General features: G+C 51.8%; 1 long non-coding RNA gene and 1 gene segment (V, D, J or C); both read left to right on the forward strand.

Moving 5' to 3' along the window:
* Positions 1-1,909: 1,909 nt before the first annotated feature.
* LOC309888170 (Ig heavy chain V region 914-like) lies at positions 1,910-18,173 on the forward strand. The segment is given in 4 exons: positions 1,910-1,986; positions 12,211-12,549; positions 13,823-13,827; positions 18,048-18,173.
* A 6,274-nt stretch (positions 18,174-24,447) lies between these two features.
* Positions 24,448-26,687, forward strand: LOC309888326. The gene is made up of 3 exons (XR_014319142.1): positions 24,448-24,678; positions 25,579-25,761; positions 26,663-26,687. It is a non-coding gene; the product is annotated as an uncharacterized lncRNA (long non-coding RNA).
* Positions 26,688-27,205: the final 518 nt, after the last annotated feature.

Below are 27,205 nucleotides of genomic sequence, written 5' to 3' on the forward strand. Positions count from 1 at the left end.
CAGCTGCTGAAGGTGAAGCCGGAGCCCTTGCAGACCAGGGTCAGGGACCCCCCAGGCTGAGCCCACCGCTCTCTGTCCTTCCTCCACAGGGCTGCGGGCGGCCGAGACCTTGGATGAGTCCGGAGGGGGCCGTGTGAGTCCCGGGGGGTCCCTGACCCTGGTCTGCAAGGGCTCCGGCTTCACCTTCAGCAGCAACGAAATGTTTTGGGTGCGACAGGCACCCGGGAAAGGGCTCGAAGTAGTCGCGGGTATTTACAGCAGTGGTAGTCCCACATACTACGCGTCGGCGGTGCAGGGACGCTTCACCATCTCCAGGAGCTACTGGTACAGCACGCTCACCCTGCAGATGAACAGCCTCAAGGCCGAAGACACCGCCACCTACTACTGTGCCAGACATGATCGTGCTCCTGCTAGTGCTGCTGGTGGCGGTGGTGACTGTGATGTTGACTGAGGTGTTAGTGGTGGTGATGGTGCTAGACATGATGATGCGAGGCGGTATGCTCGTGGTGGTTGTTGTGGTGATAGTGCGTGAATCTGTAACTATCAGCACCACCAGCACCATTAAGATGACTGAGACATCAATCAACATCATGAACACCTTCATCAAGATCAACGTCACCATTGCACAATTAACACAACAATATTAACATCACCAACACCAGCACCAGCACCAGCAATATCATCAGCACCAACACCATAACCATCAGCACTTTTCGCGCAGTAGTAGGTGGCGGTGTCTTCGGCCTTGACGTCATTCATCAGTAGGAAGAACAGGCTCTGCCCGTTGTCCCTGGAGACGGTGAAGCGTCCCTTCACCGCCGGCGCGTACCATGTGGTACCTCCATCGTTGTTAAAACCTGCGACCCACTCCAGCCCCTTCCCAAGCGCCTGCCGGATCCATGCCATGCTGAAACTGCTGAAGGTGAAGCCGGAGCCCTTGCAGACCAGGGTCAGGGACCCCCCATGCTGAGCCCACCGCTCTCTGTCCTTCCTCCACAGGGCTGCGGGCGGCCGAGACCTTGGATGAGTCCGGAGGGGGCCGTGTGAGTCCCGGGGGGTCCCTGACCCTGGTCTGCAAGGCCTCCGGCTTCACCTTCAGCAGCTACCCCATGCAGTGGGTGCGACAGGCACCCGGGAAGGGGCTCGAGTGGGTCGCGGGTATTACCAGCAGTGGTAGTTACACAGTCTACGCGCCGGCGGTGAAGGGACGCTTCACCCTCTCGAGGAACAACGGGCAGAGCACGCTCACCCTGCAGATGAACAGCCTCAAGGCCGAAGACACCGCCACCTACTACTGCGCGAGAGAGGCTTACAGTGGTTGTTGTAATCCTGCTGAAATTGATGCTGCTCCTGGTGCTGCTGGTGACATTTGTTCTGGTGCTGGTCGTGATAATCGTACTGGTGATGTTAGTATTTTGACCCATCAACACCATGAACACTACCGCCACACCAACCACTGCTCTAACCTTTCGCGCAGTAGTAGGTGGCGGTGTCTTCGGCCTTGAGGCTGTTCATCTGCAGGGTGAGCGTGCTCTGCCCGTTGTCCCTGGAGATGGTGAAGCGTCCCTGCACCGCCGACGGATACTCTTTGTAACCACTATCGCTGCTAATATGTGCGACGAACTTGAACCCCTTTCCGGGCACCTCTCGGATCCATCCCATTTCGTAGCTGCTGAAGGTGAAGCCGGAGGCCTTGCAGACCAGGGTCAGGGACCCCCCGGGGCTCACGAGTCCCCCTCCGGACTCATCCAACGTCATGGCCGCCCGCAGCCCTGTGGAGGAAGGACAGAGAGCGGAGAGCTCCGTTGACTTATTATGAATTAGCTCAATGCAATGAAATAACCCAAGGTAGAAAACGCAATTAATGCCCCCTTGGGTGCCTTCAAATATGCATTGTCCCCACAGCACCCAGCACCCCTTCAATCCCCACCATGAGTCCTCGGCCTCACGCCTTCGCCCTCCTCCTCCTCCTGGCCGCCGTCCCAGGTAGGACCTGGTCCCGCGGAGGCTGCCGGCGGCCCCGGCTCCCCACGGCCGTGCGGGGGCCCGTGCCGTGCGGCTGAGCCCACCGCTCTCTGTCCTTCCTCCACAGGGCTGCGGGCGGCCGCGACGTTGGATGAGTCCGGAGGGGGCCTGGTGAAGCCTGGGGGGTCCCTGACCCTGGTCTGCAAGGGCTCCGGCTTCACCTTCAGCAGCGTTGGCATGTATTGGATGCAATAGGCACCTCGGAAGGGGCTCGAGTTCGTCGCGAGTATTTACAGTGATGGTAGTGGCACATTCTACGCGCCGGCGGTGGAGGGACGCTTCACCATCTCCAAGAACGACGGGCAGAGCACGCTCACCCTGCAGATGAACAGCCTCAAGGCCGAAGACACCGCCACCTACTACTGCGCGAAAAGTGCTGGTAGTGGTTATGGTTATGCTTATGCTTATGAGTTTGATCGTGCTGCCTGCAATGGTGCTGCTGGTGATGCAGGTTGTGGTGTTCGTCATGATGGTAGTGTTGGTGCTGCTACTGGTGTTGGTGGTGTTAATGGTGTTGGGGATGTTGAAGGTGTTATGGCTCTTAATGGTGTTGGTGCTGTTGATTATGTTGGCCATGGTGACGATGAAGTTGATGAAGGTCTTGGTGGTCTTAATACTGCTTGTGAATGTGATAGTTACATATTCGAGCGCTATCACCACTCCAAACACTGTCACGATAAAACGATACCCTCTCTCCTCATTATGACTAGCATCATCATCACCACAAACACCTCTATCAACAGCGCAGTCACCATCACCGCCAGCAGCAGCAGCAGCACTACCTGGAGCACGATCATGTCTGGCGCAGTAGTAGGTGGCGGTGTCTTCGGCCTTGAGGCTGTTCATCTGCAGGGTGAGCGTGCTCTGCCCGTTGTTCCTCGAGAGGGTGAAGCGTCCCTTCACCGCCGGCGCGTACCATGGGTTACTACCATCCTTGCTAATAACTGCGACGTACTTGAGCCCCTTCCCGGGTGCCTGTCGCACCCACCACATGTAGTAGCTGCTGAAGGTGAAGCCGGAGGCCTTGCAGACCAGGGTCAGGGACCCCCCGGGACTCACACGGCCCCCTCCGGACTCATCCAAGGTCTCGGCCGCCCGCAGCCCTGTGGAGGAAGGACAGAGAGCGGTGGGCTCAGCATGGGGGGTCCCTGACCCTGGTCTGCAAGGCCTCCGGCTTCACCTTCAGCAGCTACAACATGTGGTGGGTGCGACAGGCACCCGGGAAGGGGCTCGAGTTCGTCGCGGGTATTTACAGCGATGGTAGTTACACATACTACGCGCCGGCGGTGAAGGGACGCTTCACCATCTCCAGGAACAACGGGCAGAGCACGGCCACCCTGCAGATGAACAACCTCAAGGCCGAAGACACTGCCACCTACTACTGCGCCAGAGGTTATGCTGGTAGTGCTTGGAGTGGTGGTAGTGCTGGTAGTGTTGCTGGCTGTCAATATTAGCATTACCAGGACCATCATAAATATCACAAACACCATCACCAACTACGTCAGCATGACCAGTACCACAACTAGTGTCACCAGCAGCTTCAGCACCAGCAGCACCATCAATCCTACCAAGAGCACCACCACCATAACTATCAGCAGTTTTCGTGCAGTAGTAGGTGGCGGTGTCTTCGGCCTTGAGGCTGTTCATCTGCAGGGTGAGCGTGCTCTGCCCGTTGTTCCTGGAGAGGGTGAAGCGTCCCTGCACCGCCGGCGCGTACCATGTGCTACCACCACTGCTGCTAATAAGTGCGACGTACTCGAGCCCCTTCCCGGGTGCCTGTCGCACCCAATACATGTCGTTGCTGCTGAAGGTGTATCCGGAGCCCTTGCAGACCAGGGTCAGGGACCCCCCAGGCTGAGCCCACCGCTCTCTGTCCTTCCTCCACAGGGCTGCGGGCGGCCGCGACCTTGGATGAGTCCGGAGGGGGCCGTGTGAGTCCCGGGGGGTCCCTGACCCTGGTCTGCAAGGGCTCCGGCTTCACCTTCAGCAGCACCGACATGTATTGGGTGCGACAGGCACCTGGGAAGGGGCTCGAATACGTTGGAGCTATTAACACTGATGGTACCACATACTACGCGCCGGCGGTGGAGGGACGCTTCACCATCTCCAGGAACGACGGGCAGAGCACGGTCACCCTGCAGATGAACAGCCTCAAGGCCGAAGACACCGCCACCTACTACTGCGCGAAAGGTGCTTACAGTGCTTATGGTTATACTCCTGATCCGATTGATGGTGCTGCTGGTGCTGCTTGTGATGGTTCAGGACGTACCACTACCACCACAGTAAATAACCACAAGGAATTGGACTCTGCTGGACACCCTGTCTGGGGGAAGGACAATTCCTGCCCAAGGTCTTCACAGCACAGCACCACTAGATCTGGGGAAAAGTAGCCATGAAATAATAAAAGTGTAATCATAGTAATGTGAACAGTAAGGCAATAAGAGTCAACGTGTGCCTCTATTTGTGGTGTCCCCAACTTCCCCAGCTTCAGCAGCTACAACATGTGGTGGGTGCGACAGGCACCCGGGAAGGGGCTCGAATACGTCGCACAAATTAGCAGCAGTGGTGGTAGCACATACTACGCGCCGGCGGTGAAGGGACGCTTCACCATCTCCAGGAACAACGGGCAGAGCCTGTTGTTCCTACTGATGAATGACGTCAAGGCCGAAGACACCGCCACCTACTACTGCGCGAGAGTTCCTAGTGCTGATGCTGATCGTATTGATGTTGCATGTGGTGGTGGTGTTGGCCTTGTGTAGAGCACACGGAAGGGCCTTGGACATGCATTTTGGGGTCTCCTCCGCCATCACCCTTCCATTTTGTGGTGTTTTAATGACCACCCTTCATCCATTGGCCAACCTCCATCACCCTCTGCCCACGCAGCCCATCCATTGGGAGGTTCTCCAGCAGGATCCTGGCCATGCGGTGGTCCAGCCCTTGCAGAAACCCAAGGGGGACACCAGTCAAACATCACCCTGAGGATTTCATGGGTGAAAAGGCTCAGAATCGATGACCCCAAAGGCCAGTGCTGCGTGAGAAGAGCTGCGGGTGGACAACCCGCTGGTGGCCGGGGTGAGTTGTGTCGGGGCCTTTCCCTGGGCCATGAGCAACGTCAGCAGCACCAGCAGCACCGCCAATCTGTCCTAGATAACCATAACTACCACCAGTGTAAGCAGGTTTCGCGCAGTAGTAGGTGGCGGTGTCTTCGGCCTTGAGGCTGTTCATCTGCAGGGTGAGCGTGCTCTGCCCGTTGTTCCTGGAGATGGTGAAGCGTCCCTTCACCGCCGACGCGTATCTTGTGGTACCACCACTATCGCTAATACTCGCGACGAACTCGAGCCCCTTCCCGGGTGCCTGTCGCACCCAGTCCATGCTGTAGCTGCTGAAGGTGAAGCCGGAGCCCTTGCAGACCAGGGTCAGGGACCCCCCGGGACTCACACGGCCCCCTCCGGACTCATCCAAGGTCTCGGCTGCCTGCAGCCCTGGGGAGGAAGGACAGAGAGCGGTGGGCTCAGCCTCAGTAGTCCCTGACCCTGGTCTGCAAGGGCTCCGGATACACCTTCAGCAGCTACAACATGAACTGGGTGCGACAGGCACCCGGGAAGGGGTTTGAGTACGTCGCGGGTATTACCGGTGGTGGTAGCACAGCCTACGCGCCGGCGGTGGAGGGACGCTTCACCATCTCCAGGAACGACGGGCAGAGCACGACCACCCTGCAGATGAACAGCCTCAAGGCCGAAGACACCGCCACCTACTACTGCGCGAGAGAATCTGGTAGTGGTAGTAGTGCTGATGAGATTGTTGCTGCTGCTGATGCTGAGGCTGCTGGTGATATTGGTTGTGGTGCTGGTATTGATGATGGTGCTGGTGATGTCAATATTGTCAGCCATCAACACCAGAAGCACTACTAGCGCACCAACCACTACCAGTGGTTTTCACGCAGTAGTAGGTGGCGGTGTCTTCGGCCTTGAGGCTGTTCATCTGCAGGGTGGCCGTGCTCTGTCTGTTCTTCCTGGAGATGGTGAAGCGTCCCTTCACCGCCGGCGCGTACTCTGTGTCACTACCATCATCGTCAATACCCGCGACGTATTCGAGCCCCTTCCCAGGTTCCTGACGCACCCACTGCATGGTGTAGCTGCTGAAGGTGTATCCGGCGTGCGCGAAAGGTGCTGGTATTGGTGGTGGTACAAGTGAAGGTGTTGCTGGTGTTGCTGGTGCTCATGGCCGGGGTGAGTTGTGTCGGGGCCTTTCCCTGGGCCAAGAGCAATGAAAGCAGCACCAGCAGCACCATCAATCTGACCAGCCAGAGGGTAACCGCTATTATCCATTTCTTTGGCGCAGTAGTAGGTGGCGGTGTCTTCGGCCTTGAGGCTGTTCATCTGCAGGGTGAGCGTGCTCTGCCCGTTGTCCCTGGAGATGGTGAAGCGTCCCTCCACCGCCAACGCGTAGTATGTGCTGCTACGGTCAGTGATACTCGCGACAAACTCAAGGCCCTTTCCAGGCACCTGCCGTATCCACAACATGTCGTAGCTGCTGAAGTCAAAGCCGGAGCCCTTGCAGACCAGGGCCATGGAGCCCCCAGGCTTCACCAGGCCCCCTCCGGTCTCGTCCAACGTGGCGGCCGCCCGCAGCCCTGTGGAGGAAGGACAGAGAGCGGTGGGCTCAGCCGCACGGCACGGGCCCCCGCACGGCCGTGGGGAGCCGGGGCCGCCGGCAGCCTCCGCGGGACCAGGTCCTACCTGGGACGGCGGCCAGGAGGAGGAGGAGGGCGAAGGCGTGAGGCCGAGGACTCATGGTGGGGAAGGGAAGGGGTGCTGGGTGCTGTTGGGATGCTGTTGACGGGCGTATTTGAAGGCGCCCGGAGGGGCATTCATTGCGTTTACTCCTTGGGGTATTTCATTGTTCTGAGGTAATTCATAATAAGTCAACGGAGCCCTCCACTCTCTGTCCTTCCTCCCCAGGGCTGCGGGTGGCCGAGACCTTGGATGAGTCCGGAGGGGGCCGTGTGAGTCCCGGGGGGTCCCTGACCCTGGTCTGCAAGGGCTCCGGCTTCACCTTCGGCGACTACGGCATGGAGTGGGTGCGACAGGCACCTGGGAAGGGGCTCGAAGAGGTCGCAGCTATTAACAAGGATGGTAGTAGCACATGGTACTTGCCGGCGGTGAAGGGACGCTTCACCATCTCCAGGAACAACGGGCAGAGCACGCTCACCCTGCAGATGAACAGCCTCAAGGCCGAAGACACTGCCACCTACTACTGCGCCAGAGGTTATGCTGGTAGTGCTTGGAGTGCTGGTAGTGCTGGTGCTGTTAATGGCTGACAATATTAGCGTCACCAGCACCATCATGAATATCAGAAAGACCATCACCAACACCATCAGCATGACCAGTACCACAACCAGGGTCACCAGCAGCTCCAGCACCAGCAGCCCCATCAATCCTACCAGCATAACCACAACCACTACTACCATCATTTTTCGCGCAGTAGTAGGTGGTGGTGTCTTCGGCCTTGAGGCTGTTCATCTGCAGGGTGACCGTGCTCTGCCCGTTGTTCCTGGAGATGGTGAAGCGTCCCTGCACCGCCGACGCGTAGTTTGTGAAACTACCACTCTCACTAATACGCGCGACCAACTCGAGCCTCTTCCCGGGTGCCTGTCGGATCCATCCCATGGCGTAGCTGCTGAAGGTGAAGCCGGAGCCCTTGCAGACCAGGGTCAGGGACCCCCCGGGACTCACACGGCCCCCTCCGGACTCATCCAAGGTCTCGGCCGCCTGCAGCCCTGGGGAGGAAGGACACAGAGTGGTAGTTATGAATGCGCGGCAAGGAGAGTGGCCCTGGTCTGTAAGGGCTCTGGCTTCACCTTCAGTGACTACTACATGTATTGCCCGTTATAGGCCCAATAAAGTTGCTTGAATACGTCGCAGATATTAGCTATGATGGTAGTGACACAGCGTACGCGTCGGCGGTCGAGGGACGCTTCACCATCTCCAGGAACGATGGGCAGAGCACGCTCACCCTGCAGATGAACAGCCTCAAGGCCGAAGACACCGCCACCTACTACTGCGCGAAAACCACTGGTAGTGGTTGGAGTGCTAGTAGTGCTTCTGGTGTTGATGGGTGACAATATTGACATCACCAGCACCATCATCAATACCAGCACCACAACCAATATCACCAGCAGCCTCAGCAGCAGCAGCAGCAACAATCTCATCAGCACCACCACCATAACTATCAGCAGGTTTCGCGCAGTAGTAGGTGGCGGTGTCTTCGGCCTTGAGGCTGTTCATCTGCAGGGTGAGCGTGCTCTGCCCGTCGTTCCTGGAGATGGTGAAGCGTCCCTTCACCGCCGGCGCGTAGGATGTGATAATACCATAGCTGTCAATACCTGCGACCCACTCGAGCCCCTTCCCGGGTGCCTGTCGCACCCAGTACATGAAGTAGCTGCCGAAGGTGAAGCCGGAGCCCTTGCAGACCAGGGTCAGGGAATACTGAGGCTGAGCCCACCACTCTCTGTCCTTCCTCCACAGGGCTGCGGGCGGCCGAGACCTTGGATGAGTCCGGAGGGGGCCGTGTGAGTCCCGGAGGGTCCCTGACCCTGGTCTGCAAGGGCTCTGGATACACCTTCGGCAGCTACTGGATGTATTGGGTGCGAGAGGTGCTCAGGACGGGGCTCGAGTGGGTCGCACAAATTAGCAGCGATGCTGGTGACACAAGGGACACAGCAGCAGTTCAGGGACGCTTCACCATCTCTAGGAGTGACGTTCATCACGTTCATCGTGCAGATGAATAGCCTCAAGGCCGACGACACTGCCACCTGCTGCTGCATGAAATGTGCCCATGGTGGTTATGGTTATGGTTATGGTTATGGTTATGAGATTGCTGGTGCTGCTGGTACTGGTGCTGCTGGTGATGTAGGTTGTGGCGCTGGTGTTGATGATGGTGGTGGTGACGTTAATAATGTCATCACCACCACCATTACTATCAGTACTCCAACCACCACTACCAGCTTCTTTCGCGCAGTAGTAGGTGGCGGTGTCTTCGGCCTTGAGGCTGTTCATCTGCAGGGTGAGCGTGCTCTGCCCGTTGTTCCTGGAGAGGGTGAAGCGTCCCTCCACCGCCGGCGCGTAAACTGTGGTACTACCACTGCTGCTAATACGCGCGACCAACTCGAGCCCCTTCCCAGGTGCCTGTCGCACCCAATACATGGCGTAGCTGCTGAAGGTGAAGCCGGAGGCCTTGCAGACCAGGGTCAGGGACCCCCCGGGACTCACACGGCCCCCTCCGGACTCATCCAAGGTCGCGGCCGCCCGCAGCCCTGTGGAGGAAGGACAGAGAGCGGTGGGCTCAGCCTGGGGGGTCCCTGACCCTGGTCTGCAAGGGCTCCGGATACACCTTCAGTGACTACTACATGTATTGCCCATTATAGGCCCAATAAAGTTGCTTGAATACATCGCAGAAATTAGCTACAGTGGTGGTAGCACAGTTTACGCGCCGGCGGTGCAGGGACGCTTCACCATCTCCAGGAACAACGGGCAGAGCACGCTCACCCTGCAGATGAACAGCCTCAAGGCCGAAGACACCGCCACCTACTACTGCGCGAGAGGTTATGCTGGTAGTGCTTGGAGTGGTGGTAGTTCTGGTGGTGTTGCTGGCTGCCAATATTAGCATTACCAGGACCATCATAAACATCACAAACACCATCACCAACACCATCAGCATGACCAGTACCACAACCAGTGTCACCAGCAGTTCCAGCATCAACAGCACCATCAATCCTACCAGGAGCACCACCACCATAACCACTAGCAGCTCTCGTGCAGTAGTAGGTGGCGGTGTCTTCGGCCTTGAGGCTGTTCATCTGCAGGGTGAGCGTGCTCTGCCCGTCGTTCCTGGAGATGGTGAAGCGTCCCTCCACCGCCGGCGCGTAGTCTGTGTAACTACCATCGCTGTTAATTTTTGTGACGTATTCGAGCCCTTTCTGGTTTCCTGTCTCACTCACTGCATGCGGTAGCTGCTGAAGGTGTATCCGGAGCCCTTGCAGACCAGGGTCAGGGACCCCCCAGGCTGAGCCCACCGCTCTCTGTCCTTCCTCCACAGGGCTGCGGGCGGCCGAGACCTTGGATGAGTCCGGAGGGGGCCGTGTGAGTCCCGGGGGGTCCCTGACCCTGGTCTGCAAGGGCTCCGGCTTCACCTTCAGCAGCACCGACATGTATTGGGCGCGACAGGCACCTGGGAAGGCACTCGAGTGGGTCGCAACTATTAACAGTTATAGTAGCACATACTACGCATCGGCGGTGAAGGGACGCTTCACCATCTCCAGGAACAACGGGCAGAGCACGCTCACCCTGCAGATGAACAGCCTCAAGGCCGAAGACACCGCCACCTACTACTGCGCGAAACAAGCTGGTAGTGGTAGTAGTGGTCCTGCTGGTGAGATTGATGGTGCTGCTGGTGCTGCTGACATTGCTCATGGCCCAGGGACAGGCCTAGACACAACTCATCCCAGCTACCAGCAGGATCTCCAGTTGCAGCTTTTCTCGTCACCATCAATATTGACCACACCAGCACCAATGTCACCATGGTCATCGTCATGAAGAGCCCCAACACCAACACCACCAACACCATCATCGTAAAGAGGACCAACATCAACATGTGAACATCAATACTGTCAACACCACCACCAGCACCATCAAGAGCCTGACCACTACGATAGTCTCTCGCGCAGTAGTAGGTGGCGGTGTCTTCGGCCTTGAGGCTGTTCATCTGCAGGGTGAGCGTGCTCTGCCCGTCGTTCCTGGAGATGGTGAAGCGTCCCTTCACCGCCGACGCGTAGTCTGTGTAACTACCACCACTGTTAATAAATGCGACGTATTCAAGCCCCTTCCCTGGTGCCTGTCGCACCCAGTTCATGCTGTAGCTGCTGAAGGTGTATCCGGAGCCCTTGCAGACCAGGGTCAGGGACCCCCCAGGCTGAGCCCACCGCTCTCTGTCCTTCCTCCACAGGGCTGCGGGCGGCCGAGACCTTGGATGAGTCCGGAGGGGGTCGTGTGAGTCCCGGGGGGTCCCTGACCCTGGTCTGCAAGGGCTCCGGATACACCTTCAGCAGCTACAACATGCAGTGGGTGCGACAGGCACCCGGGAAGGGGCTCGAAAACGTCGCTACTATTGGCAGCACTGGTAGTGGCACATCCTACGCGCCGGCGGTGAAGGGACGCTTCACCATCTCCAGGAACAACGGGCAGAGCACGCTCACCCTGCAGATGAACAACCTCAAGGTCGAAGACACCGCCACCTACTACTGCGCCAGAAGTGAAGCTTGCAGTGGTTGTACTGCTATTGATTGGATTGATCGTGCTGCTGGTGCTGCTGGTGCTGCTGGCCTCATCCACGGCCCACGGCAAGGTCCCAACACAACTCATCCCAGCACTGCCTGCGTGTAGGTCTGCTACTACTGCTCATAACGGGTTCGTGCCATGTGCTACCATCGCTCTGAATACCCGCGATGTACTCAAGTCCCTTCCCGGGTGCCTATCGCACCCATCCCATGTGGTAGCTGCTGAAGGTGAAGCCGGAGCCCTTGCAGACCAGGGTCAGGGACCCCCCGATGCAAGGTTGGGGCATGGAGCAGGAAATTTGGGCTTAGTTCAGTACCTTGAGGTCAATGGAAGGAGTTGGGTTCAGCAAATTATTTGGGGTGGAATGCCAGGGATTTGGGTGATCAAGATGAGCAATGTGACCAGCACCATCACCACTAAAACCACCATCAACACCACAATCAATACCAAAACCGTCAACATCACCACCACCATCGTCAACGTCACCACCACCATCAATGTAACCAGCACCAGTAGCACCAGCAATGTCACTACCAGGAGCTGTAGTATAACCACTAGGAGCTCTCGCGCAGTAGTAGGTGGCGGTGTCTTCGGCCTTGAGGCTGTTCATCTGCAGGGTGAGCGTGCTCTGCCCGTTGTTCTTGGAGATGGTGAAGCGTCCCTTCACCGCCGGCGCGTACTCTGTGTAACTACCACCACTGTTAATATATGCGACGTATTCAAGCCCTTTCCCGGGTGCCTGTCGCACCCAATACATGGTGTAGCTGCTGAAGGTGTATCCGGAGCCCTTGCAGACCAGGGTCAGGGACCCCCCAGGCTGAGCCCACCACTCTCTGTCCTTCCTCCCCAGGGCTGCGGGCGGCCGAGACCTTGGATGAGTCCGGAGGGGGCCGTGTGAGTCCCGGGGGGTCCCTGACCCTGGTCTGCAAGGGCTCCGGCTTCACCTTTGGCAGCTACGCCATGATGTGGGTGCGACAGGCACCCGGGAAGGCGCTCGAGTGGGTCGCGGGTATTGACAGCTATAGTGGTAGCACATACTACGCGCCGGCGGTGAAGGGACGCTTCACCATCTCCAGGAACGACGGGCAGAGCACGCTCACCCTGCAGATGAACAGCCTCAAGGCCGAAGACACCGCCACCTACTACTGCACGAAAAGTGCTAGTAGTGGTGGTTGGAGTTATGGTGAAGGTATTGCTGGTGCTGCTGGTGCTTGTGCTGGTTGTGCTGGTCATGACGGTGGTGCTGGTGGTGTTACTATGATCAGCTGTCAACCCCACCAGCTGTATCACCACTCCAACTACCACTATCATAAGTTTTCGCGCAGTAGTAGGTGGCGGTGTCTTCGGCCTTGAGGCTGTTCATCTGCAGGGTGAGCGTGCTCTGCCCGTTGTTCCTGGAGATGGTGAAGCGTCCCTTCACCGCCGACGCGTAGCCTGTCCAACTACCATCGTTCCTAATACCCGCGACGTATTCGAGCCCCTTCCCGGGTGCCTGTCGCACCCAAAACATGGCGTAGTAGCTGAAGGTGAAGCCGGAGGCCTTGCAGACCAGGGTCAGGGACCCCCCGGGACTCACGAGGCCCCCTCCGGACTCATCCAACGTCGTGGTTGCCCACAGCCCCGGGGTTGACTTGGCGGAGCAGCGTCATCGTCCAACCATCGAAGGGTGAACATAAAACGGCCCATTGTAGCCAAATTTGGGCAGATTCGACTCATTCTGTGATGGGTGCTGCAGGAAAGAACCGTAAAGGGTTGAAATCTGCATGTATTTTGTCAAAAAAAGGTGTCCAAAGCAAAGATATCTCCGTATTTGCCCCAAAACGCAACATACGGGTCTAAACTCATCAATATTAGTGAAGGGAGTTTGGGCTTGGAGTAGGGAAGTTTGGGTCAATAACGGGAATTTGGGCTTGGAGTGGGGAAGTTTGGCTCAATAACAGGAATTTGGGCTTGGAGTAGGGAATTTGGGCTTGGAGTAGGGAATTTGGGCTCAGTAAATGGGAATTGTGTTGAATGAAGGGAATTTGGGCTCAATAATGGGAATTTGGGCTCGGTAAAGGGAATTTGGGCTCAGAGAAGGGAATTTGGGCTTAGTGAAAGGAATTTGGGCTCGGTAAAGGGAATTTAGGCTCAGAGAAGGGAATTTAGGTTCAGTGAAAGGAAACTGGGGTTCAGTGAAGGGAATTTGGGGTTCAGTGAAGGGAATTTGGGCTCAGTGGAGGGAATTTGGGCTCAGTGGAGGGAATTTAGGTTCAGTGAAGAGAATATAGGTTTAATGAAGGGGATTTGGGTTCAACGAAGAGAATTTGGGTTCAATGAAGAGAATTTGGGCTCAGTGAAGGGAGCCCAATCTCCACTATGGGGCTGGAGGACCCTATGGGCCCTCCGTGGGTCCACCACCACCCTTCAAAGCTCCCCTCATTTGCATAGATGAAAGCCCCACCCCTCTCGTTTGCGTGCAGTGCGGGTATAACCTGATTTGCATATGCAAATGAGGCCCTGCCGTCCCACCTCCGGCACAGCAGGTGCCTGTCAGGGTTGACTTGGCAGCCAGACGTGGTTAATTTTACACACGGTTAATTAAAAACATAAGCAAGAATCCTAATTAAGTATAAATATAATTAAATATATTTAATATATATATAGTATATATTTCATATAGAATGTTAAACATATATAATTAATCATATATAATTAATCATATATAATTAATGATGTATACTCATAAAAATCTATGTATTTAATTAAAAGTGTTAATTTATGTGTACACTTAATTAGCAACACATGGAATTATCGACAATTAAAACATGTAAAAGCATTTAATTATAGTTAAATCTGCATTAATGATAAATTAAAAGAAATATAAGAGCGCTTAATTATCAATGATTTTAATTGGAGGTATATTAAATCAGAAATATGAAAATAAAACAGGAATATAATTATCCATATATTGAATGATAACATTTAAATAAATTAGCTTTTACAATTAATAAATTATTAGGTTTTAAATATTTTAAATGGTTGTATTTTTGTAAATTATATATATTTAATATATAGTATATATAATATATTATAACATGTACTATATACTATATATACTATAGTATATATACTATGCAATAAATTATAATTATAAAATAATTATAAATCTAATTAATATTTTTGACTATTTTTGACCTATTAAAGCACTTAATTAATAATGTATTCGAGTATAAATATATTGGATTATAAATATAATCTTATTATAAAAATACTCATAAATATATTGAATTATATTTAATTGCATCGGCGTTTAATTAGTTTTACATTTAATTACGATTAATTACAACTACGCTTAATTAAAATCACATTTAATTAGAAGTAAATCTAATTACAACTATCTTTAATTACAACTACTTTTAATTACAACTACATTTAATTCAAAAGTGCCCCTCATTCTATTTTTAACCAAAATCCTGGAATTTAGGTGGGCAGGAAAGTATCGGAAATGATAAGCTCCAAATTTACCGAATATCGAGTAATTACCCCCAATTGCGGGGGAAGTTGGGAAAAACGCAATTAGCAGGTGCCCGGGAAAAAAATAAATAGAAATTTAACGAAAATCGCAACTTTCGGGGGAGAATGGATTTATTTCTAAGACCCCAGCTGGCGAAAAAGTAAGAAATGTGCAAAAAAAAGCATTTTTGGGTCTTTCAGCTTCGATTCTGGTTATTTTCAGGCCGGGCACCTGTGTGGCGGGGAAACCCCAAATTGGGGAGAAATGACAGAAAAATGGGGCCGCAGCGCGGGCGGGCCTCAGAAGGAGGCGATGAGCTCAAAAACTCACCTCGGACCCCAAATTCTCCGGGTTTTGGTTAATTTTGCTTTAAAAGTGGTATTTTTATTATTTTATTTGAATTATTTTTTTTTTATTATTATTATTATTATTTTATTTGGATTTCTTTTTATTGTTTCATTCGAATTTAATTTTAGCATTTTATTCCAACTTATTTTTATTATTTTCTTTGGACTTATTTTTACTATTTTAAGGGATTTTACTTTTATTATTTTATTCGAATTTATTTCATACAATAATTGTCAATTTCTTAAAAATGTATTTATTTATTTATTTATTTTTAATTTTATTATTTATTTTTTTATTGTATTTATTTTATATGAAATATCCGCTACCTTAAAATTATTAGAAATTATCATTATTATTGAAGAAATGACTATTTAAAAATTAACATTATTAGAAATACGCTTTTTATTATTTTTAAGAAATACCTCTTTTAATATTATTATTAGAAATACCTCTTTTGTTATTAATTTCAAGAAATACTCGCTATTCTAAAATTATTAGAACCATCTCTTATTAATTTATTATTTTTTATTATTTTGATAATAAATGATAATTATAGAAATGATAAAATGATATAGAAATGATAAAGAATGATAATTATAGAAATATCACTATTTTATTAGAATTATTATTATTTTATTAGAAAAATTATATATTTTTTTATCCTTATTTTAGCAGGAATTGGTGCTAAAATACATTTTTATTACTTTATTAATTAAACTTATTAATTTTATCAATTTATTTCTCCATTACTAATTTCAGGGGATTTTTCAGAATTATTTTATTGAATTTTTATATTTTATTTTATTTTATTTTATTTTATTTTATTTTATTTTATTTTATATTGAATTTATTGCATTTTACTGAATTTTTATTTTACCGAATTATTATTTTTTAATAAAAAAATAAAATTGGTGCTATTTGGGCATTAGGACAATTATTTGATTGGAAACACGGACTTTTTATCATTACATTACAAATATTTTTATTATTTTTTTAAAAGAAACACTAAATTTTAGTATTACCTATAATTTTGACTAATAATATCATTATTTGATTAGAAATACATGACGATTATTAATAATAATTCCACGATTATTAGAAGTGGGTGCTATTTATTATTATTTTTACTAGAAATAAGTGGTTTTTCGTACTTCATATTTTATATTTTTCCCATTTTTATTATTTTCTATTTATTATTTTTAATTTTTATTTTATATATTTTAATTTTTATCTATTATGCATTTTATATGTACTTATATATATTTAATAAATTATTTATTAGATATTGTAATAATAAAATGTTTATAATTTATTTTAAGTAAGAACCGTGAATTATTATTATTTAATTATATCAATATTATATTATTATTTAATTATAGAATTAATTTCTAATAATTACCATTATATTTTATTAGTATTTATTATATTTATAGTATTTTAATATATTTATTAATATTTTATATTAAATATTAAATAATTTGTATTATATTATATTATATATGAGGATATATTCATAAATATTATATAAATTTTATATTTATCAATTTATTATTATTTTTATATTATTAATATATTTTTATATTGTCATTTATATTTTTTTAGAAATACTTTTAAATATTTTTTTAATAAATTGCATTTTCTTCCTAAAGCTTAAAAATGCTTTTAATTAAAATTATTTCCAATAAATACTTTAATAAATTAATGGTTTTGCTCTAATTAGCATTATTTTCACTTAATAAAAATCTCTTCTATTATTATATTTTCAATATTGTATTTTTTGATAATTTTATTCATATTTATAAATAAAATTCTATTTATAAAGGATTATTTTATGTATTTATTAATTATTAATTTTATTCTTATTTTATTAATTCTATTAGTATTTATTTTATTAATTCTATTCTTATTTTATTAATTCCATTAATTCTATTATTTTCTATTTCTTAATATTAAATACCCAACATTTTACCAAAATACCTAAAATTTAATTAATATTAACCAAAACGTAAAATTATGTATTAAAAAAAAAAAAAACAACCCGGGATTTTCAGCGCTATTTTTAACCCAAACCGCCTGTTTTTTTCCCCAAAAGGCCTCATTTGCCTGGAGCAGCTGCTTTTGGCCAAAAACACCTCGTTTTAGCCCAAAACACGGCCCCCTAGGGGAGAAACTCAAAAACAACAATAAAGATTAAAAACAGGATAAAAAAATAAGGTTAAAAATAGGAATTTGACCATTTCGGGCTCCTTTTTCGCGCCACTGGCAAATGAAGCCCATGGGGGGTTGTGGGATGGACTGGTTTATACTGGGCCAGACTGGGAGACCCCAAACACCCCATACCCTGCTGCAGGCTTACTGGGCCATACTGGGATATACTGGGACATACTGGGGGACACCAAACAGCCCCTACACTGTTGCAGGAAGCTTACTGGGCCATACTGGGCCATACTGGGCTATACTGGGCCATACTGGGAGGCATCCATGTCCCATAACCAGTGGCAGGAGGCTTACTGGGGCCGTACTGGGCTATAGTGGGAGGCAACATTACTATATAACCAGCCTCAGAAGCTTTACTGGGCCATACTGGGCCATACTGGGCTATACTGGGCCATACTGGGAGGTAGAACCCAGCGAACGCACTCCGAGGTCTTTTGTCCCCTCTGAGCAACCGTACTTCGGATAGTGTCACCTCCAAGTCTTTAATCTACCTAGCAACGCGCTCTGATTGGCCCCGCCGCGCTCGCAGGGGGCGTGGCCTGGCGGCGTGCCGTTTCCCCTAGCAACCGCGTTCCACCCCCTAGCAACCGCGTCCCTCCCCCTAGCAACAGCGCAACGCCCCCTAGCAACAGCGCAACTCCCCTAGCAACGGCGCTCCGCCCCCTAGCAACAGCGCAACGCCCCCTAGCAACAGCGCAACGCCCCCTAGCAACGGCGCACCGCCCCCTAGCAACAACGCCGCCCTCCCCTAGCGACGGCGCCGTTGCCATAGCAACGGCGCCGTTCCCCTTAGCAACCGCCCCGGGGGCCGCCGAGTCCATTGGGGACTGCGGGGGGGGGGGGGGAGGAGGGAAGGAAAGGGTTAAAAGGGACAAAAGCTGAGGGAAAAAGGGCAAATAAAGGAATTTTAAGGAAAAAAAAAAAGGGGGGGGGGGCGTGTCCCCGAGGGGCCGGGGTTGGGGACAGGAGGTGGCCCCCCCCTGCCTTGTGGCCCCCCCCCCCCGATGTCTCGCCGCAAGCAGCGCCGGCCTCAGCCGCTCCGACACGGTGGGTGGGGGGGGGAGGTGGTTTTTGGGGGGATTTGTGAGGATTTTGGGGGTTTTTGGGGGGGTGGAGGGGTCAGGGGGGTCCTTCGGGGTCCCTCGCGTGTTGTGGGGTCGGGAAATGGGGTCGGGGGGGGAAATGGGTGAGGGGGTTAAGGGGGGAAAAGTTGGTTAAAATGGCCCAAAAAAGTTGTGGGGTGGGCTCGGAAAGCATCGGGACCCCCCCACCCGCCTCAAAAAGCTTAGGAACACTTAAAAATGTCTTTAGGATCTTCCAAAAGCCTCAAAAAATAACAAAATCCTGTCAGGATTTCCCCCCAAACACCCCAAAACAACAAAATCCTGTCAGGATCTGCCCCAAAAAAAACCAAAACTCCCCCAAATCCACTCAGAACCCCCCAAAAAACTTTTAACACCACCCAAAACTCCACAAAATAACAAAAATCCTGTCAGGATTTCCTCAAAAAGACCCCAAAACTCTCTTAAAGTAACAAAATCCTGTCAGGATTTCCCCCCAAAGACCCCAAAACTCCCCCAAATCCACTCAGAACCCCCCAAAAAACTCTTTAAACCACCCAAAACTCACCAAAATAACAAAAATCCTGTCAGGATTTCCTCAAAAAGACCCCAAAACTCTCAAAATAGCAAAATCCTGTCAGGATCTGCCCCAAAAGACCCCAAATCTCCCCCAAATCCACTCAGAACCCCCCAAAAAACTTTTTAAACCACCCAAAACTCCACAAAATAACAAAAATCCTGTCAGGATTTCCCCCAAAAGACCCCAAAACTCCCCCAAATCCACTCAGAACCCCCCAAAAAACTCTTTAAACCACCCAAAACTCACCAAAATAACAAAAATCCTGTCAGGATTTCCTCAAAAAGATCCCAAAACTCTCTTAAAATAGCAAAATCCTGTCAGGATTTCCCCCAAAAGACCCCAAAACTCCCCCAAATCCACTCAGAACCCCCCAAAAAACTCTTAAAACCCTCAAAAACGCCACAAAATAATAAAAATCCTGTCAGGATTTCCCCCAAAAGACCCCAAATCCCTAAAAATTGCCCCAAAAACTCCCCAGGACCCCCCACAGCCCCCCTTAAATCCCCCCCTCGGACTTGCCCAAATCCTTGAAAATCCGCCCCAAAAATCCGCCCCAAATCCCCCCAAATTCCCCCAAACCCCCCTCAGGACCCCCTCCCCCCCCGGCTGTGACGTCATCATGACGTCACTTTTCGGGGGGGGGGGGGGGTGCCATGGCCGAGCCGGGAGGTGGGTGACGGCCGAGGGGCCTGTCCGTGCTTGGGGCTGGGTTTTGGGGTGAAAAATGGGGATTTGGGGGAAGTTTTGCACGGGGAGGTTGCTTAGTGGAAGGGGAGGGGTCGTTTTGGGGTGAATAACGGGGATTTTGGGGGTTTTTAAGGGGAAAACTGGCTGTGGGGAGGGGGAATCGATTTTGGGGTGGATAAGGGGGATTTTGGGGCTTCTGGGGTGGGAAAATTGTTTCTGGGGAAGGGAAATGGATTTTGGGGTGAATAAGGGGAATTTTGGGGCCGCTGGGGAGGGGAAGAATCATTTATTTTGAAGGGGAATCGATTTTGAGGTGAAAAATGTGGATTTGGGGGTTTTGCAAGGGGAGAAATTGTTTACGGGGACGGGAGATTGATTTTGGGGTGAATAAAGGGGATTTGGGGGGTTTGCTGTTAGAAAATTGTTTATAAGGAGGAGATTTTGGGGTGAAAAACAGGGATTTAGGGGCTTGGGGGGGGGAAATTGTTTATTTTGAATGCGAGTTGATTTTGGGGTGAATAATGAGGATTTTGGGGCCTCTCAGAGGGGAGTCCTATATGGGGAGGGGGAGAGGATTTTGGGGTGAATAACGGGGATTTTGGGGGTTCTGGGAGGGATTGTTTATGGGGGTGATTTTGGGGGTAATTTCGGCGATTTTGGGGGTAGAAAATCCTTGAAGGGTTAGGGGGGAGAATTTTGGGCGCAAAACCTGCGATTTTGGGTGCGATGTCAGCGGTTTTGGGTGCAATTTCCGGAATTTTGGGTGTGAATGAGCAGTTTTGGGTGCAATATCAGCAATTTTGGGGGTGAATCTGCGATTTTGGGTGTAATTTCAGGATTTTGGGGTGCGATATCAACAGTTTTAGGTACGAATCAGCAATTTTGGGCAAAATATCAGCAATTTTGGGCGAAATATCAGCTATTTTTGGCACAATATCAGCGAATTTGGGCACAATATCAGCAATTTTAGGTGTGAGTCAGCAATTTTGGGCAAAAAATCAGCTATTTTTGGCACAATATCAGCTATTTTTGGCACAATATCAGCTATTTTTGGCACAATATCAGCAATTTTAGGTGTGAATCAGCAATTTTGGGCAAAATACCAACAATTTTGGGCACAGTCTCAGCAATTTTGGGTGTGAATCAGCAATTTTGGGCACAATCTCAGCAATTTTGGGCACAATATCAGCAATTTTATGTAGGAATCAACAATTTTGGGCACAGTATCAGCAATTTTAGGTGTGAATCAGCAATTTTGGGCAAAATCTCAGCAATTTTGGCACAATATCAGCAATTTTGGGCACAGTATCAGCAATTTTAGGTGTGAATCAGCAATTTTGGGCAAAATATCAGCAATTTTATGTATGAATCAGCAATTTTGGGCAAGATATCAGCTATTTTTGGCACAATATCAGCAATTTTGGGCACAATATTGGCAATTTTGGGCACAGTATCAGCAATTTGGGGCAAAATATCAACAATTTTAGGTGTGAATCAGCAATTTTGGGCGCAATCTCAGCAATTTTGCCACAATATCACTTATTTTGGGCAAAATATCCGTGATTTTGGGCACAATACCAATTATTTTGGGCAAAATATCCGCGATTCTGGGCAAAATATCCGTGATTTTGGGCAAAATATCCGTGATTTTGGGCACAATCTCACCAATTTTGGGTACAATCCCAGCCATTTTGCATCTCCAGCCTTGGCAACCCCCCCTCGGGCCTCACTCGCGTCACGGGGAGGGCGTTTCTTTTGGGTCAAAACCCCGCTAATTTGGTTCTTTTTCTCCCCGCAGCCTCCCCGGCGCCCCGCCGCCCGGCCGCCAAGGAGCCTTCCTCCACCTCCTCCTCCTCCTCCTCCTCCTCCTCCACGGTGATGCCCCCCGAACCGGACCCCCGGCGCCGCCGCTGCCCGCCTCCCCCGCCCCCGCCCCGCCCCCCGAACCCCCAAAACCCCCTTTTTTCGCCCCAAAACCTCGACATCCCCCTCCTGCTGGAGGAGCTGCGGGTCTTGCGGCAGCGCCAGCTCCGCCAGATGCAGCTGACCGAGGAGATTTGCCGCCACCTCCTCCTTTTGGGGGCGCCGGGACCCCCCAAAACCCACCCCCCTCCCAAAAAAAGACCCCCAAACCCTCCCCCCAAACCCTTTTTCCCCTTTTTTCCCCCCAAAACCGAGCCGGCCGCCTTTCTCATCGCCGCGCCCTACCGCTTGGCGCCGGCTCCCCGCGGCCGAACGCCCGACGCCGCCGCCGCCGCGCCGGGCGACCCCGCGGGACCCCGTGGGCGGCCCCTTCATCTTTTTGGGGTGAATTCCGGGGTTTTTAGGCACGGCTGCGGGGTGTGCGGGAAGGGATTCGGCAGCGAGAGCGCCCGCCAAATCCACCTGCGGTCCCACACCGGCGAGCGGCCCTACGGCTGCGGCGTCTGCGGCAACCGTTTCACCACCCGCGGCAACCTCAAGGTCCACCTCCACCGGCACCGCCAGAAGAGCCCCCAAGTGGCCCCCCGGGCCCCCCAGGTGGCCACCGAGGGCTCCCCGGTGGCCACCGAGCACCCCCGGGTGGCCACCGAGGGGTGCCGGGCGGGCGGCGGGGCCTTGCGGCAACTTGACGCGGCGTCGGAAGGCGGGCGGGAGGGGGAGGAGGGGGCCAGGCCGGCGGCGGTGGCCAACGGGGGGCAAGCGGTGGCCAACGGGCACGTGGGGGGCAACGGTGGCCAATCGGGGGTCGATAGTGGCCAATTGGGGGTCAATAATGGCCAATCGGGGGCCAATAACAGTCAATTGGTGGCCAATAGTGGTCAACCGATGGCCAACGCTCAACTGATGGCCAATAGTGGCCCAAAAATGGCCAACAGTGGCCCAACGATGGCCAATAGTGACCCAACGATGGCCAACAGTGGCCCAACGATGACCAATAGTGGCCCAACGATGGCCAACAGTGGCCCAACGATGACCAATAGTGGCCCAACGATGGTCAACAGTTGCCCAACAAAGGCCAACAGTGGCCCAACGATGGTCAACAGTGGCCCAACGATGGTCAACAAGATCCAATCGATGGCCAACGCTCAACCGATGGCCAACAGTGGCCCAACGATGGTCAACAGTTGCCCAACGATGACCAACAGTGGCCCAACGATGACCAACAGTGGTCAAACGACACCCAACAGTGGCCCAACGATGGCCAGCAGTGGTCAAGTGATGGCCAACGCCCAACTGATGACCTCCAACGCCCAGCTGATGGCCAACAGTGGCCCAACGATGGCCAACAAGGTCCAATCGATGGCCAACGCTCAACCAATGGCCAACAGTAGCCCAACGATGACCAACAGTGGCCCAACAATGACCAATAACGGCCCAACGATGGCCAACAGTGGCCCAACGATGGCCAACAGTGGCCCAACGATGGTCAACAAGGTCCAATCGATGGCCAACGCCCAACCGATGTCCTCCAACACCCAACCGATGGCCAACAGTGGCCAACTGATGACCAATAGTGGCCCAACGATGACCAACAGTGGCCAACCGATGGCCAACAACACCCAACCGTTGGCCAACGGTGGTCAACTGATGGCCAACGCCCAACCGATGGCCAACAACACCCAACTGATGGCCAACAACACCCAACCGTTGGCCAACAACACCCAACCGTTGGCCAACGCCCAACTGATGACCTCCAACCCCCAATTAATGACCTCCAACCCCCAATTAACGCCCCCCAACCTCCAAATAACGCCCCCGAACCCCCAATTAACGACCTCCAACCTCCAATTAACGCCCTCCAACTCCCAATTAATGACCCCAAACCTCCAATTAACGACCTCCAACCCCCAATTAACGACCTCCAACCTCCAACTAACGCCCCCCAACCCCCAATTAACACCCCCGAACCTCCAATTAACGCCCCCCAACCCCCAATTAGCGCCCCCCAGCCCCCAATTAACGCCCCCCAACCCCCAATTAACGACCTCCAACCCCCAATTAACGCCCCCCAAACTCCAATTAACGCCCCCCAACCTCCAACTAACGCCCTCCAACTCCCAATTAATGACCCCAAACCTCCAATTAACGACCCCCAACCCCCAGTTAATTACCTCCAACCCCCAATTAACGCCCCCCAACCCCCAATTAACGCCCCCCAACCCCCGGTTGACGTCCTCCACCACCCAACCGGCCTCTACCACCCAACCCATGACCTCCAACCCCCAATTAACGCCCCCAAATCCCCAATTAACGCCCCCAAACCCCCAATTAACGCCCCCCAACCCCCAATTAACACCCCCCAACCCCCAATTAACGCCCTCCCCCCGCCCCCAGTGCCCCGTTTGCCGCCGGGCTTTGACCCGGCCCCGGCCTCCCCCCCCTCACCGCGACCTCCACCCCGGGGGGCGCCGGCATCGGTGCGAGGGGTGCGGGCGGCCGAATTTTGGGGTGGGGGCGAGGTCCCGGGGGGGGGCCGGGACCCCAAATTCTTGCCCCCTCTGCCGGGAGAGGCTGGAGGAGGCCGGCGGAGGGGGCGAGGCCCGGATTTTGGGGGCGGAGGGGCAAATTTTGGGGGCGGAGGGGCAGATTTTGGGGTCGGAGGCTCAAATTTTGGGGTCGGAGGGGCAGATTTTGGGGTCGGAGGGGCAAATTTTGGGGTCGGAGGCTCGGATTTTGGGAGGGGGAGCCCAAAATCCCAAAAATGAGGAGGAGGAAGAGGAGGAGGAGGAAGAGGAGGAGGAGGAAGGCTCGGAGGAGGAGGAGGAAGAGGCCGGCGGCCTCCGGCACGAGGAGGAAGAGGAGGAGGAGGAAGAGGAGGAGGAGGAAGTAAGGGGGGGACCCCAAAACCGGGGGGACCCCAAATCGGAGGCCCGAGGAGGAGGAGGAGGAGGAGGAGGCCGGGAGGAAGGCCGCCAGGACGGAGGCTGCGAGGCCGCCAGGAAGCGGGTAAGGAGGGTTTTGGGGTGCCCAAAAATCCCATTTTTGGGGGTTTTACCCCAAAAATTTTAGGGATGATTTGCCCTACTTAATATTTTTGGGGGAATTTTCCCCATTTTAGTTTTTTTTCGGTCTGTAAATGTAATTTTTTGGGGCGATTTCCCCACATTTAAGTTTTTTTTTAGGGGAATTTCCCTTATTTACGTTTTTTTGGGGTCTCCCAATGTAAGATTTTGGGGAGATTTACCCCCAATTAATTTTTTTTGGGTCTCTAAATGTAGTTTTTTTGGGGGCAATTTCTCCCCATTTAAGTTTTTTTGGGGGGTTCCTCCCTATTTAGGATTTTTGGGGTCTCCCAACCTATGTTTTGGGGAGATTTCCCCCCATTTAATTATTTTGGGGGTCTCCCTAGTTAAGATTTTTGGGGAAATTTCCCCCATTTAAGTATTTTTGGGGAAGATCCTCCCCATATAAGGTTTTTGGGGTCTCCCAGCGTAAGATTTTGGGGCAATTTCCCCCCATTTAAGTATTTTTGAGTGGATTCTCCCCATTTAAACACTTTTGGGGTCCCCCAACCTATGTTTTTTTGGGGTATTTCCACCCATTTAAGTTTTTTTGGGGGGAATTCTCCCTATTTAATTTTTTTTTTATAGAATTCTCCCAATTTAATTTTTTTGGGGTCCCTCAATTTAAGTTTTTGGGGTCCCCCAATTTAAATTTTTGGGGTCTCCCCACTTAAATATTTTGGGGTCAATGCCCCCCCTTCATAAAAACTTTAGGGATTTTTCCCCTTTTCCCATCATTTTCGAGCTCCCCCACTACCAATTTTTGCCCCCAACCCCTTTAGGGCCCTTTTTGGGGTCCCCACCCCCAAAATTTAGGGTGCTGACCCCCCCTTTCCCCCCCCAGCCCCCCCAGCGATGGAACCAGGGGACTTTTCCCGTCTGCTTTTGGGGTCCGAAACCCCAACGGGGACCCCCTGAGACCCCCCCGGGGACCCCCGAGGGACCCCAAGAGCCCGGGGGGGTCCCAGAAGACCCCGAGGGACCCCCCCAAAAACAGGGGAAGGGGGAGGAGTAGGGGCACGGCCAGGTAAGGAAAGATTTTGGGGGGATTTCGGGGGGATTTGGGGTCGGGGAGGGGGTTGGGGGGGATTTGGGGTGTCCCAGATGGGATTTTGGGGGGGAATTGGGGGATTTTGGGGGGAATTGGGGGGATTTGGGGTGTCCCAGATGGGATTTTGGGGGGAATTTGTGGGATTTGGGGTGTCCCAGATGGGATTTTGGGGGGATTTGGGGAGTCCTGGATGGGATTTGGGGGGGAATTGGGGGATTTTGGGGGCGTTTGGGGGATTTGGGGTGTCCCAGATGGGATTTTGGGGTGGATCTGGGGGATTTGGGTTGTCCCAGATGGGATTTTGGGGGGAATTTGGGGGATTTGGGATGCTCTAGATGGGATTTTGGAGAGGATTTGGGGGATTTGGGGTGTCCCAGATGGGATTTTGGGGGTTTTGGGGGATTTGAGGTGCCCCAGATGGGATTTTGGGGTGGATTTTGGGGATTTGGGTTGCCCCAGATGTGATTTTGGGGTGGATTTGGGGGATTTGGGGTGTCCCAGATGGGATTTTGGGGAGGATTTGGGGGATTTGGGGTGTCCCGGATGGGATTTGGGGGGATTTGGGGTGCCCCAAATGGGTTTTGGGGGGACTCTGGGGGAGAGTGGGGGGGCATTTGGGGGGCTTCTGGGGTTTATTGGGGGTTTTGAGGGATTTTAAGGGGGAATTGGGGGATTTGGGGTTGCCCCAAATGTTTTTTTGGGGTGTCTGGGGGGTATTTTGGGGGGATTTGGGGAGGTTTTGGGGGTTTATTTGGGTTTCTGAGGGGGGACTTGGGGCATTTGGGGGGGAATTGGGGGATTTTGGGGGGTCCCAAATGCTATTTTGGGGGATTTTAGGGTAAAATTTTGGGGTCTTCACCCCCCTAACCTCCCACAGGAGCCCCCCAGGACGAGGACGCCGCGACCTAATTAACCCTAATTAAACAAATGGGGTGCGGTGGGGAGGGGCTGCACCCGTCCCCCCGCACCCCAAAATCCCCCTTTTTCCACCCAAACCCCCTCCAGCCCCCAAAATCCCCTCTTTTCACCCCAAAATCCCCCCCGATAGCATAGAGCGAGGGCTTGGGGCCCTATTAAAGCCGTTTCCTCACTCTATCTCCGCCTCTCGCTTTTAATTTCGGGCTTAAAAAGCGTTTTTGGGGGGTTAAAAAGTGGGTTTTGTGGTTAAAAAGTGCTTTTTTGGGGCGAAAAAGCGCGTTTTTAGGGGTGGGGGGGGCGGCCGCCGCCATCTTGTCCCCTCTTCCCCCTCAGGGGGGCGCCGCTCGCTCACAAGATGGCGGCGGCTGCCCTCACGCAAGATGGCGGCGGGGGCGACGTTGCCCGTCTCCAAAATGGCGGCGGGTATGGGGAGAAGAGCCAATCACAGCGCGCGGCGGCGGGCGTTGCCATGGCAACGGGGCGGGGCGGGAACCCAGAATGG

Source organism: Aythya marila (genome assembly GCF_965140915.1).
Source record: "Aythya marila genome assembly, chromosome: 28".
Taxonomy (NCBI): domain Eukaryota; kingdom Metazoa; phylum Chordata; class Aves; order Anseriformes; family Anatidae; genus Aythya; species Aythya marila.